We start from the raw sequence: 15,425 nt of genomic DNA, 5'->3' as shown, positions 1-15,425 counted from the left end.
GCGCGTGCTGCGTGCTAAACACACGTGCAGCTTGCCCCTGATTGCTGTGAGACCGGGTTGGGGGGTGGGGGGTGCAGCTGTGGTTGAGACAATTATTACATTAACTGATGGACTTGTAAATACATAGTTTATGAATAAGGTAAAAATAAGTTCCTCACGCTGATAACTAATCTCTCTGAGGACACGGTGCTAGTGCATGCTCCTACAGCACCTTGACACGACTAAATAAATGTTATGCAACATTTTGTGAACATCAATTTATTTGCATTTATTTGTTATAAATGCTACTGTATAATTCTTGTTGTCAGTATTTGGAAGATATTGGTATTTGGGTCTGTACTGGTTAGACTTAAATGAGTTAAACCAAGGTCTATAGCCCTTGGGTTATAAACTATGAGCTATAAGTATATTGGTCTTTTTATACTGGGAATCAGGAGTTATTTTAGTGATCATCTTGTTTCTTGTTTATTTTTGCCCTGATTGTGCCCTGAGTAGGGCTGGGGGTAAACAAGTATTTTTAAAACGATTATTCTGACGATTATTTTATCGAATAGTCAACTATTCTAATGACTATTTAGATGATTAATCTAGCGATTATTTTTCTATTGCACAATTAATAAAAACCAAAAAATCTCAAATAAATTCTTCCAAAAAATGGATAAATTGTTACTGTAAGAGAATAAACACTACAGGCCTTCCATTTTGTATAACACTGCTTTTATTGTGTTGTGGTTGGTTATGTTCTGGTGACTGTAGAACTTGGGAGTGCAGGCTGCTGCCTGAGAGGTGGTTGGAGACGGAGTGTCTCCATGCTGCTTTGATTTGGTCACTTATGAGCGTGAGGCGAGTGGTGTTACGATCCTTCCTGGGGAGTTTGGCTTGTGTGCAAAAAGGAAGGGACAATAACGGGATTTAAAAGTTAAAATGATGATCAGGTTTATTTACAACTACAAAAAAACATAAATATTTCCATCCACAGGTTGGGAATAATAAAACTAATTCTGCCTGATGGAAATTAAAACAAAAGTACAAATAACCTGGGATGTCCCACTGGGCAACGATTACAGGGTTCTGGACCAAAATAAGGATCTCCAAAGGTCCAAACTCTAAACCAAACTCGAGGTGATATTTTAAACTAAACCGAAAACCCACAACACTCTAAATGTAATAAAAGGGAGATCTGCACCACAAAAAAGATGAACTCTAAACCAAAACGTAACCGCTTATCCAAACGCAAGAAGCTGTTAGCGAAAATGCTAACAGTAGCTTTACCAACGTTAAATTCAAGTTACCAAGTTTAAATAAACCAAAAATACCCAGCAGCAAACAGACCAGCATGGAGGAGAGACTGCTACCACCAAAACAGCTCTCCTAATGTCTGAAAGAAGCTCCTTAATGAAGGGAGAAACGCTCCCGGTGATGTTCAAGATCTGCGGTAGAGACAAAGTAGCACATCTGACCCCGGAAGTTGTTGTCCGTTGCCAGGAGACGAAGGCGGGCAAAACAGGAAAATAATCTAGAAGTGGACGGACATTGTTCCGGGTCTTCGGTATTTGGCGGAGATGTTAGTGAAGGCGGAGAAGAGGGCGAACTAGAGGAAAAACAGGCAGATTCCTCCTCCATTTACAAACTCCTGGGGATGCAACAAGTGGGCGCGGTGCGTTGACTACCGGATCTGACGTCGACGAATTTTTAGAATCGAGCCGTCGACGTCATCGATGCGTCGCCACAGCTCTAGCCCTGAGCAATTTTATGACTGAATAAAAAAATAAAATAAAATATCTACATTAATTGAAAAATCATCTTAAATAATCGACATCTCAATTTCAGTCACAATAATCGTGATTATTGTTTTTACCTTAATCGAGCAGCCCTACTTTAGCATATCCGGTCACATAATGATGACGTCATATTCAGTGGTCGTTCTGCATCATTTCAGGCCTCGTAGTCAACTGTCTGAACCGCTGAACAGAAGTGCCTGGCTTATTTTCTAAGTAAAATAAATATGTGCAATATGTTGTCAACATCAGTGAGTCTCTAAGTCTATTCTTTTTGTATGTTATATATGTTAAAATATGTGTAAATAGGTCGCTGATTAACACTTGCAATTTAGTGTTGTGATGGTTTTAAAAATATTCTGAAGGTAGTAAAAAAAGTTTTAAAAAGTAGTAAATTTTACTTAAGGATTGCTGTATATACCCTGCCATAGGTGAGGGTAGGAACGCAGATTGAATGGAAATCGAGAGCTTCGTCTTCCAGCTCAGTTCTTTCTTCATCACAACAGATCGGTACAACGCCCGTGTCATCTCATGCTCCATCTTTCCCTCACTTGTGAACAAGACCTCAAAATACTTTCTCCTCCACTTGGGGCAGGTCCTCATCCCTGACCCAGAGAAGGCGTTCTATCCTTTTCTGACTTAGGACCATGGTCTTGGATTAAGAGGAGATGATTCTCATCCCAGCCACTCGGTTGCAGACCACTCCAATGAAGGCCGGAGGTCACATTCTGATAAAGCCAACACGACCACATAATCTACAAAAAGCAGAGATCCTATCTTCAGACCACCAAAATGGATCCCCTCAACACCTTAGCTGTGCCTAGAAATCCTGTCCATAAAGGTTGTGAACAGAATTGTTGGTAAAGGCCAGCCTTGCCAGAGTCCAAATCGTATTGGGAACGAGCCCGACTTACTGCCGGCAATGCAGACCAAGCTCTGACACTGGCCATATAGGGACCTAACAGCTTGTATAAAAGGGCCTGGTACCCCATACTCCCGGAGAACCTCCCACAGGGCCCTCCAAAGAACGCAGTCCAACGCCTTCTCCAAATCCATAAAACACATGTAGATTGGTTGGGCGAACTCCCATGCACCCTCCTGGATCCCCCTAAGGGTATAGATCTGGCCCAGTGTTCCACGGCCAGGAGGAAAACCACATTGCTCCTCCTGAATCTGAGGTTTGACAATCTGACGGACCCTCCTCTCCAGAACCCCGAATAGACCTTACTATTGAGGCTCAGACATTACAGATGTTTCTTGAACATATTTAAATTATGTTTCTGTTCCCTGCTTGTTCATGGAACCCACATTTGACAACCTCAAGGATTTTCAGAGAACACAATTATTGCAGACCCTGTGGTGTCCTATGGGTTTTATACAGGGGTACTGGTAACTTTAATCATTCACACATTCTGTCATAGTTTCATGAAGCACAGTCGATGTATGTTCAGATTTTTTTTGTCTTATTATGGAATAACAAAAATAATATTGTTTCTTTTTTTCTTCCTTTTTTACCTAAAGTCACTGGTCGTCTCTTCCAGATGTAGTTGTTAGTAACCAAACAAATCTCTGTCTTGGTTTTTTATTTGAATTGAGTATAGCTTTGCTTGATAATGTCACAATACTTAGTAGCTGAAATTCCCAATTTCCCAATTCCTAGTTTACAAAAGGGATTTTATATATAAGCTTTAATAATAATGAATATAGCTTGTGTTGCAGCACGTTTCAGAAATGACGTCTTTTATCCAACTCACAATGACTATTGTTGAGTTCTTGTGCAAGAACTCTGACAAATGGTATTTGAGTGATCTTTTACAGTTTCTGCTTTTTCTTTTACTTTCTGCACTCTTCTCTATTTATCGCACTGTTATTTGATCATCGTTTTGCCATCCAATTCTCGTCTTCTGTATCGTGAAAGCAAAAGCGTTTAAAACTATGTTTTTAGTGGACCCCGTAATGTTTCCTGCAGCTACAGTTCTCTATTTGATTGTCAAAATGTGTTATAAGTATGCCTGTGGCGTTGGATTTAAAAATAATTTTTTTGCAAATTACCCATCTCTTTAAATTTATGTCATATTGATCCGAAGGGCCTCAGATGCATGATGAATCTTTAGGCGGCACCAACAATTAACACTTATTAAAGCTGGTGTACATAGATTAAAAATTATAAACTAACTTTAAAAATGCCTAAACTTGACTATCTGACCCTGTTGTATGATATGAAGTAGGTAATCTTTCATCATTTATATTTCCCCTAAGTCCCACCCCTGGCCTCTACAGCCAAAAAAAATCATACGTTGACCAATAAAATTACGTATTCACAAGAGGGAGCTGTCAATTAACGAGAATAAGCCTCAGTTCCCATCATGCACTGCAGCGTAACATCTCAGTCAGCTTAGCACACCAACCCTGCATTGATTTAATTTCAGTCAGTAAACTTCAAGCTAAGTGTAGAAGAGGAGGGGAATGAAAAGGGATTTGTCTTTTTGTGTATTGGAGCTAAGTGATTAGCGTAGCATTCAAACTTACGCTACATCGGAGTATTGTTTTAGTCTATTGTAGCGTTAGCAGGGGTGTGCTGACATCATAAAATTTCAGATGTTTTTCTGCATGAACACTGTGGGGAACACTGGGATTAGGGGCGGGAGCTATAGCCGTTCAGATTGTAACACCTCATCCTCCTGTCATTTATGATGTCATGCTATGGACCCCAGCTTTAATCCATGGCTGTCATTTAAACTGGGCATGTGTGGAGTAAGATAATTCTGTCAAAAATATTTTGTAACACTTCCTGGATAAGTAGTAAGCATCTTGTCCCATCATCATCAACACTCCATCTTCACCACATGGAAACGAAAACCTCTGTTCTTCCTGGTGCACCACAGAGTCACAGCTAGAATAATCACTTTGTCAAGAAAACTATGAAAAAGTGTTTGACTGTGTTGAGAGAATGAGGACCTTTTTTTTCCCTCTCAATTCTGCTTGTTTTTTAATGGTTCTGCTTATGTCTTGTCTGGGTTTTGCAGTGTCTTTTTCCTTCAGAAGTTTGTAGACCACCCTTTTCTGGTTCAAAGCCTGGTTTAGTCAGGCAAGAGAGCTTCACTTCATGTGCTAAGGAAATAAAAAGCTTTCATTTAACACAGCTGTGCATGACTTCATCCTGGAGATTATGCTCAACTGACTGCAAACTGAAAGCAGGGGTTTCTGTGTCAAAGAGAAGAGCAGGTGCTGTTCTCACCACCTAGATGTGTGCACGGCACTGTGTCCAATCTGTGTTACTGCCACAAATCCTGAAATAACCGTGCAGTCTGCTAAATAACATGAAATCATCCACTATCAAAATGACAGCGTGAGAACGTTCCCGTCCATGTTGAGATTCTTTCAAACTTTTATGATCGTTTTTGCTTATGCGCTTGCTGACGGAGTGGCACTGGCTCACGCCGCCCCACCTGGAAGCATCCTTGCAGGGATGAAAAGAGAGCAGTAAACAGCCATTAATATGTACCACCACAATCTGGACCAGAATTACAATTATTGCCTACATTTTGGTCCAAGTCGATCTGCTTTCCCATTAGTGCCAAAGTACCCCTCCATTTTTTGGAAGGGGGAGTTAAACGAGTTTTAATGAATGATTTGGGTAATGGGGCAGTGAGCCATGAGGCAGAGAAAAACAATGGTGAGCACAACTTGCAGTTCATTTTCTCATCAACCTGCTCCTCGTTTCCTTAAATTATTCTGATTTTCTTTGTTTTCTTGAATCAATATTACACCAATATTGCATATGACAAAAGTAGAATAGAGCCATCTTATTAAGACCAAAAGGGAAAAAAGAAAATATGTTACCCAGCATAATCAGTTTGAGTCCAGTATGTCAGTAAAATAATTATACACATAACATGTACTTAATACATGTTGCATTCATAAGCATCCATTAGTTCACCAGCTCATTTTTATAATGACTGTCATTATCTCACAGAAATGGCTTCATCAGTTCACAAACTGAGCTTTGGGAAATAAATCAAACCACCTTTTGTTGGCTGTTTAGTTTTAGCAAAATGATAAATTCAGGCAATACAATAAAAGTTAAGAGTTGAGTGAAACAGTTTCAACTGAATCAGGGACATTTAAAGCCCTAGTGTGTAAAAACATTTGACCCTTTAGCGCCATGCAGTTCAGAGTAGGTATTGCATCTACAGTAGCCTACATGCATCAAAAAGGCAACAACTTCCTGCTTTCACTCCAGCAATCAGGTACATTCTTTATAAATAGCATGAGCTTGAGAGTATAATAGTTTGTCAGTCCCTCTAGCCTAACCCAAATAAAGCATATTATGTTTATGTAATTGCAATTGTTATATTAACCTATCAGTCCAGAAGGATGCATGCAAGTTCTGTCAGCCGCTTGAGGAGCATAGCAATTGGTGATTCACACACAGAGGAAGGCTGGTGTGAGCCGTGGAGTCTGGTGTTACATGGATCTCAGGGAGCAGCATTGGAAATTGAGCAGACAACGCTGGCCACCGCTTAGCCACCAGCTAATGGAGGAAGGCTGGCGTGAAGGATCTCCAAAGGTCCAAACTCTAAACCGGGTGGTTAAACCAAACTCAAGGTGATATTTTAAACTAAACTGAAATCCCACAACACTCTAAATGTAACAAAAGGGAGATCTGCACCACAAAAAGATGAACTCTAAACCAAAACGTAACAGCTTATCCAAATGCAAGTAGCTGTTAGCAAAAATGCTAACAGTAGCTTTACCAACGTTAAGTTCAAGTTACCAAGTTTAAATAAACCAAAAATACCCAGCATCAAACAGACCAGCACGGAGGAGAGACTGCTACCACCAAACAGCTCTCCTAATGTCTGAAAGAAGCTCCTTAATGAAGGGAGAAACGCTCCCGCTGATTTTCTACTTCCGCGATAGAGACGAAGCAGCGCATCTGACCCTGGAAGTTGTTGTCCATTGACGGGAGACGAAGGCGGCCAAAACAGGAAAGGAATCTAGTAGCGGATGGACATTGTTCCGGGTCTTTGGTATTTGGTGGAGATGTTAGTGAAGGTAGAGAAGAGGGCGAACTAGAGGAAAAACAGACAGATTCCACCTCTATTTACAAACTCCTGGGAATGCAACAAGTGGGCGCGGTGCGTCGACTACCGGATCTGACGTCAACGAATTTTTAGAATCGAGCCGTCGACGTCATCGAGGCTTCGCTACAGCCCTATTATTGATTCAAATTTCAAGAATCAATTTGATTCAGATTCTCAAGGGTTATAATTATCATGAACTGATCCAATTCAATAGGTTTCAGTTTGATATTGATATGGTATTAAAAAGTTTTTTTTGTTGTTGTTACCTTATTCATATGCCTGTAAATCAGTGATGCAACACTCAGTGAGTTACGGTTCACCAGGGGAACTGGTGTTAACCCTTACAGACCTAAACCTTAAAATGGCCATCTGGACTTTTCCTTCCAACTTTAGCTGTAAAAAGGGCAAACTATGTTAAACAATTAAAGCGATTTTTTAAATTTATGAATCCATTCAGTTCAATTATTGGTGTAAAAACATTAAACACTGTGCCTTTAAACATTGGATTCGTAATTTAAAACAAGTTTTTTACTTCCTCAAAGTCTGTGGTGTAAGTATCCTTGAGCAATATGATGAATCTGAGGTCTTCTGAGGAGCTAAAATGCTGCTAAGCCTGTAAGTTCACAGGAAGATGTGCGATGCAGGGAAAAGACAAGCTAAAGAATGTGATGATGAAAATATTTTATCATTTGTAATAAGAGTGTCATCATTGATGGAAGGATGTCATCACTCTCACACCATTTCAAAGCATGTGTTTTTGCCCCAAGAAGGACTTCAAGATGATTCTCGCTTTATCTTAAACCTATGATAGCTTTTGAAGTGATGCAATCAAAGAAATTACCTTTTCAATCATTATGAAAATTCATTTCAATAAGACTGAAAGGAAAAATGGTTTCGGCTGCAAAATAAATTTACTCTGGTGTCTTTATTCCAGGTCTACACTGATTTACGTATTTGAATAGACACTCGAGCTTCAGAAAAATAAATACTCTTGTGGCGCTTTAGATCAAGATTTTGTCAGTGCATAATCACCTCTGTGGCTCTGAGCAGCAGAGTGGAGAAATCCAAAAACTACCTCAATCAATGTCTCCTCATTCAGCTTTAAGCTTCTTATTTAACACTCAGTATTAAAAAAATGCTTCTCCAGACTTCATATTAGCTTCGCTGTCATTAGCTATCAAATAATAGCTATAAATGTATAATCCCTGACAAGTGTTAACATTGACAGGTCTAGTTACACTCAATCCTCTGGAGAATAGTCACTCATGAAACATTTACAAGAGTCAAGTCTCGATTTCTTGTTCTTAAGCTTCTGTGTTCATAAAAGTTTAAAACCACATTCAAACGTGGATGAAATGCTCCATTTTCAGATCCCTAAAAATAGTTGTTATGCCTAAATTCTTCCAGGGATTTGGTGATATGATGGTTTTGAAATGGGCCATAAAGAATATTTTAAAGAGATACTTAGCAATATTTTCATATTGTTAAATTATTTTCTTGAGCCAGTATGTGCTAAAAAGACCCTTTACAAGGTTAATGAAATGTCACTCAAACCATCACCACCCTCTGTAGCCAGAATACCACATTTTCAACATCAGAGTGCCGGCCCAGTCCTTGTTGATCTCAACAAAAAATGTTGTTGACATGCCTGGCTCTGCAGTCTACTTCCAGTATGTTTCCTGCATGAACACAGCTGATTTGTTTGATTTAGTGATGTTTATGTTTATGTTTATGTATTTAGCATTTAGGAAGGTTAAAAGAAAATAAGGTTTAATTGTGGCCAAAACAAATGGAATGAATGTTAATGAATCTTAAAATATAAATAAATGAGGGGAAAGATTAAAAATGTTCTGTTCATGCTAAATGTGGATGCTTGGTGTTGGACAGTATTGTACACCATTTATAAATTGGTGTGTGCTGTTGCTATTTAGTGCTTGGTGGTGTAAATGTGATCCAGCACACTCACACCAGGCATGCACATCAATACTTCACTCAACATACTTGGGGGGAATATGACTTCCTTACTCTGAGCAAAGGAACCATAATAGGTCGTTAAACAGCTCATCTGGTTGAAGAAAAACAAGGTTGTTAAAAATAAATGGAGCAGTTAGAATTTGACTAATTAACTTGAAGGAAACTGATGCTGTGTTTTAATGAACTCTGGCAGATGGGGAGTGAATAGAAAAAGAGTGCTTTGAAGGGTGGTTTGTATGGTCCATTGTTGTTGAACCTTTTTGATTTCTGTAGTTTTGTTTATCTATTATAGGAATGGTCAGTTATTATTACAAGAGCACATGAGAAATGGGACCAAACCGAGACAGAGGTGACACATCTTTAACACTGTAAAAGTGATTTGGTTAACCTAAAACAGTGTTTCCCAATGTTGGTCGTCAGGGCACAATGACCCGCAGGTTTTTCATGTCTCTGCTTCAGCACACCTGATTTACATTGCATCCTCAGGAGGCAATCAAGTGCTGCAGATGCCTGTTAGTCACTCATTCATTTAAGTTAGCACGTGGCAGCAGGGAAACACTGGTGTTTAAAAGGTCAACATGGAAAGCATGCAGGGCAGTGTGCCTTGAGGACTTGGGTTGGGAAACTCTTACTTAAAACACAAACATGTCCCCTTTTTACTGCTAAAATAACAATAGCAGCTCGGGTGAAGCTTTAAAGCAAACCTTTGTATCTGTGCAGAGATGTATTGCTAACCTCCTTCCACAGTTTCCTGTTCTTTAGGTTCTTGAGCCAAGAGCCTTGCAACAGCAGCCACCCGGGACCAGATTTACTCCATATTCCTGTAATTAGAATCCAGCCTCTGTAGCTGAGATACGACTTGGAGCTTTCCACCGGTTGGATATTTACTGACCGTGCAGCTTCAGCTCTTTTAGACCTACAGTAAAGTCAGACTGTAGGGTTGAGAGCGTCACTTCTAAAAGGTGCTCAAAAGGAATTAGATCATGCTTTGTTTTTCACAATTTAGCAGAGCTTCTTGGGGCATTTATAAATGTGATATGGTTTCGTCCTACATGATTACACTTGTAAAGCTCCCCTATAGCCTCTCATATGTGAGTTTGGTACAGAAATCATGCTTTTAGTTCCGTTTTCTGTACTGATGATTCTAGGGAGCAAAGTGGGATTCTTGACTCCCCTCTTGACATATTTGTGGAGTGTGTGTGTTTTTCTGAGAGAGGCTGTAAGTTCCTCTATCATTTAAACAGATACATCAGTTTTCACCTTGGTAGTTTACAACTGCACACATAAGAAACTTGGGGCAAATTCTCTTTCAGTAACCCAGTTTTCTTAAATGCGTACATCCATTAATACCTCTTGATAATTTTGCTCATTTTCTTAGCTGATTCTTTTTGGTGTGTCAGCTTTTGTTCTTGCATAAAAAGCAGCATATTATGTAAAACTCTTTGGTTCTTTTTCTGCTGCCATGCGGGTCTCTGCTGCCTCTGTATACACTTAAATACTATCCATCAGTTTTTTGTCATTGTTTGATTTTAGGAATTATGTGCCTAAAACAAGCTATTTCAAAAAGTCCCTGTTTGTGATGTCACAAATGGGGAAGTCAGAATGGAACCACTTTTTACGTGCAATAGAGAGCTGCTGCTGGAGAAGCAGTGGCTCTACTACGAATCCACCAAATCCTTCAAATCCATTGCAAGTCCCTGTTTGTGATGTCACAAATGGGGAAGTCAGAATGGAACCACTTTTCACGTGCAATAGAGAGCTGCTGCTGGAGAAGTAGTGGCTCTACTACGAATCCACCAAATCCTTCAAATCATTGCAGCTTCTCAGCTTGCAGTGGCATGGGTTGGCAGGGCCAGCTTATTTTCTTAAAGCAACAGAATCCTGAAATGGCTCATTTTGGAAGGCACTGAATAAAACTGCTGAAACAGCATTATGTGAGAGGGATTATGTGCAAATAACTTCATTAACATGTTTTGTACCGACCATAGAACTATTATAAGTAAAGAAATTAATCCATAGTACATCCCCTTTAATAAACAGAATTAAATGTGTCACATTTAAATAAATACAATTGAAAATGTCATTTGACTTGTTTCCCTCTGCTTGTGTGAAACCTTTTGTTGATAGTGACTAGAATGAGACAAGTAGTGGAAAACGTTAATATATCTACAACTTTTTCATCTTTGAACTAGTATGTGTCATCTGGTCTTGGATCTAATTTCTTTTGCTTCTTGTTCAGAAGTCCTTGGGTGTTTTCATATGAAATTTAAATGAAGCATATTACTCTGAAAAGTTTGGCCTTCAGCACTCTAAAACAGGACTTTTTAAAACAAATTCATATTGATTATTTTAACTGTGTTGTGACAGCTAAAAAAGTGTTAAATTTTGTTTTCTAAATGTATTCAGATATAAAATGGAAGTCCTTCAATAGGACCCTGAAAAAACATTTCTTACTGCATTTTTCCCCGCTTTTTAAAAGGCACAATATGTAAGAACAGTCTAATGTCTCACTCATGTTTGAAGGAATGTTAAAAAAATGAAGCCAGTAAACAGGAGCAACCCAAAGGTTATTTCTTGTAGTCCTAAGAAGCCATAGCTACTCTAATATTGGGTGAAGCAGACTAGAGCTAGGGCCAAAGATAGAGTCCCGACTAATAGTGAGTTTGCATAGTCGAGGTGAGAGGTGATAAATGCATGTATCACAGACTCCAAGTGAGATCTTTTCAAAATCGGCTTTAGGCAAGCTAAACAACAAAGTTGAAAGAAGCAAGACCTCACAACCGCATTGATGTGCAGGACCACTGTAAACACTGCATCCAATTTCACCCCAAGGCTGGTAGCACACTTCTTGAGGTCCAAACTTGGAAGAATCAGAACAACAGATGTGTGAAACAGGTTTTTGGTGTCAAAAAGAATGGCCTCAGTCTTTGACTCATTAAGTTTAAGGAAATTGGCTGCCAACCACCCGTTCACATCAGAGAGACAGTCCTTGAGTAATAAATCAGTGTTCTGTCCATTCATTGCCAAGTATATCTGACAGTCATCTGTGATCTTCTGGCGCTGATCTGTAGCTGGATACAGCCATGGAACTCATGGAACGACAGTGAGAAAGTGATATTTTAGCTTTAAAATGGACTGCAGTAACCACATTTGACCACATGATGTCATTCTTACAAACTGCACCTTTAAAATTTTTGAAATAATCTAAAAACGATAAAACCAACAAAAGTTCATTTGAATTTAGAAAGTGCTTTCTCAAACACAACCCACCATCAATAAGAGCCTAGGGCGAACTCACGTCATTCTTTCATGCTGAATATACCTTAATTAGCCTTGGTGTCGGTGCAGCGCGTTAGCACAAACATGCGGTGAGTGCTCCTCCGCGTGTCTGCACAACAGGCTTTCAGGTAATTTTACTGACTGTAGACCATTACATGCATTAGACATGTGAGTCAGAGCACGGATGTAAACATGGTGCTGCAGTCTGTAGGGCTTGTGGTGTAAAATCAGTCAAACTCAAAATCACAACAGTAAAAACAGTTTCTTCCCAACAAATAAACAAGGGCTCAGCATATTTTAAACATTGTCTGTGCTGGTTTTCCTGTGCACCATTTTTACTCTTCTTCTCGCCTTATATTGTTATTTCAACACCAGCAGTGAATCACCTTTTTGGTCCTCTTTTTCTCATCTTGAATTTTTTGTCTAATCTGAACCATTAATCCCTTTTTTCATCTCTTGTATTTGCTACTTTTCCCCCTTTACTTCTTTATTTAAATATTTTCAGTTTTCATACTCCCACCACTCTTTCTAAAGTTTAATCTACTTCAGATACTCTGTCTCATATAATACCTACGACTGATTCTAGTTAATTTTTTCATGTTTATCCACTTTCTTCCTTTTTGTGCTCATTTTTCTCTTTGTGCTTGTTGTCCATCATGGCTTTTAATAGCAGATTATTCATGTAATTATGTTTGTTACACATTTTCCTGCATTTGTTGCAACGCCTTTTGTGTATTACAAAAGAAAAAAATATTAAAGGTAATTTATATATATATATATATATATATATATATATATATATATATATATATATATATATATATATTAATATATATATATATATATATATATATATATATATATATATATATATATATATATATATATATATATAGCATTGACTAAATAAATAAAATGTTTTGTTTGTGGTATCTATAAATATGTCCAACATTTCTTTCATATTTAAACAAATTGCTATTAAAGCTCAAACACAAACTATAATCCTTCAGAAATAAGGAATTAGGATTTCCACCCTGACAGATGGCTTCTCTCCTGTTATTTTTTTCCATTACAGCTAATACATTATATCACCAACGAAGCAAAAACAGCCAAACAATTACTCCATTGTAAGAATGTGTTAATGCTCCACTTTGCTCCAAGGTCAGATCTGTTTGCTGTGTTTTTCTGCCTACAGAACAATTTATTTTCCATGTTTTCAGCGTTTATCAACCAAACACACAGACGAATGCATCCAAACTGGATGATTATATCGCTGCTGCTACAGTGTATGGATTAGAGCGACGTGAAGAGGGATAATTTGTTGATTTGTGTGCTGTGTGTGACACATTTGGCTGCAGCTACTCTTGTGTGCTTGTGGCAACTCAGCTGTAAAAAAAATAAAATAAAGTAAAATAAAATTTTAAAAAGCCACCTGGGATGAGATAACAAATGCCAAAAGAGAAAGAACCAATATTCTCCCAGTAGGGAATGTGTATTGTGTATGTACATACGCTAATGCAGTCTGCCTGCCTGGAGCCCTGGCTGGGACGATGATGACCATGATAAGGAGCAAATCTAAAAGCCATTACACCTCCCTGTGAGTTCTATTATCACCACTACTGATAATTGCATCGGGCTGTCGCGCTATGAGAGAGACAGCCTGGTGCCTTTTCTTTATGGAACGGCCTGATTTGATCTTCAAGCGCACTGGTGCGAACACTCAAGACGTTTTTATGATGTCCTTTTGTGTCACACGGGCCGGACGGGGCTGAGACTGTGAGATAGTAATGGGAAGGAAAAGGGGAAGAATTTGATGTTAATTAACAGAGAAGAATTTAGGAGGGTTGAGTAAAATCAAATCCCATTCATGAGAATATTTACTGGCCCGATAATCTCGTTTTTATTCATCCCTGTTTTTTTTTTATCTGAGGACGACAAATGAAGAGGCTGGTTTTTACTGTATGAAAGGGAAAATGAGGTTATGCAAGGATGACTGAATGCAGAAAAAGTGAACTGAAATGACATCTCTCTCTCATAAGACCACTAATTTACCACCGTTATTACTGATGTAAGTGGATTTTCACCTCAGCATCCACGTTCCAACAGCCAGCCGCTGGTATTTAACTTCAGATGAGCCTGGCCGAAAGGCTCCCCAGGGAGGTGACTGTTGGTCTTGGCGTGCATTTTTATTCTCCAACAGAAGTAATGCAGTGGTGGTAGACAAGAGTTGAGCTTAATAACTTTGTGGTCACTGTTGAGCTCCACAGTCAGGTTTGAAAATCTGTGGCTGTAACAGCAAGCGAGCACACTCGATTAACTGATCGGCTACCAGGGAGATGCCTCAGAGCGAGTCACTGAGCTTAATTAATCCAGCAGTGCTGCCCAGTAGCATTCTGTGAAGCTGTTGCTGCGTTTCAAGGTTATGAGAACAAAGACTGCATTTGTTTGACAGCATAAAACGTTGTTAAAATACCTCCAGAGCAGAATAAGCAGTGTTTTAGTTACATTTGCAGTTGTTTTTCACAGCTCACAGATTGTTTGGCACTGCTAATGTTCCCATTTGCATGGATCCAGTGTTACTGCTGGGAGGTTCCTAATCTTCCTCTCTCTTGATCTTTAAAAAGAGTCGTATCTGCAATTATTCTCCTTCTTTCCTGGCTCATTATTTCAGCAGAGATCCCTGCACTTCTCCTGTTTCGTCCTGGATGTCCATCAAACAGTCTGCTTTGATATTCAACTAGGTGCATGATTGAGATGCAAAGGAGATGCTTTCAGGGTCCTGGGTCATCTTCGCATTTTCAGAAATTTCCTTTTCACCTCTTGTTTGGCTTTCGCTCCCTTCTCACCTGCCTTGTTTTATTATCTCTGGGCTTATACTGGGTTCGTCATGGTATCTTTAATAATCTTTAATATGAACCAGAAGTGTTGTCAACACACCTGGTATGTTTGAGCTATTTAAGAAAATGTTTCATGCCCTAAATAAAACACCAGTAGTGTCTAGAGACCACCTTGCCAATCGTGTGTGTTGGTATTTCAAAGCACGAGTGCTTCTCAGGATGCAAAGACTCTCTGCTCAAATGTGTCTATTAATGTTGGGTTGTTATTCGATGTGGCCTTAAATGTGAATTCAACTGATCAAATATCCCAACCTCTGTGAGGAGAAAGTTTTGGCTCATTAAGCAGATTTGGACACATTTGGGGAAAAAACACAACAAAGTGTATCTGATCCTGTGTTATTTTGCTTTTGTGATTTCTTTCCCCCTGCACACAAATCTAAAAGCATCTCAAGTCTAAGTGGATGTTCTGC

The 15,425-nt window shown here is 39.0% G+C and overlaps 1 protein-coding gene across 1 annotated transcript in view; it reads left to right on the top strand.

Annotated features, from left to right (window-relative positions):
* asic1b (acid-sensing (proton-gated) ion channel 1b) overlaps positions 1-15,425 on the top strand; it is a 279,883-nt gene that overhangs the window by 48,411 nt on the left and 216,047 nt on the right. The window lies entirely within an intron of this gene.

The sequence above is a fragment of the Nothobranchius furzeri genome, chromosome 3 (assembly GCF_043380555.1).
Source record: "Nothobranchius furzeri strain GRZ-AD chromosome 3, NfurGRZ-RIMD1, whole genome shotgun sequence".
In the NCBI taxonomy this organism is placed as follows: Eukaryota; Metazoa; Chordata; class Actinopteri; order Cyprinodontiformes; family Nothobranchiidae; genus Nothobranchius; species Nothobranchius furzeri.
The sequence above is the reverse complement of the archived record's forward strand: the minus strand, read 5'-3'. Positions and strand labels throughout refer to the sequence as shown.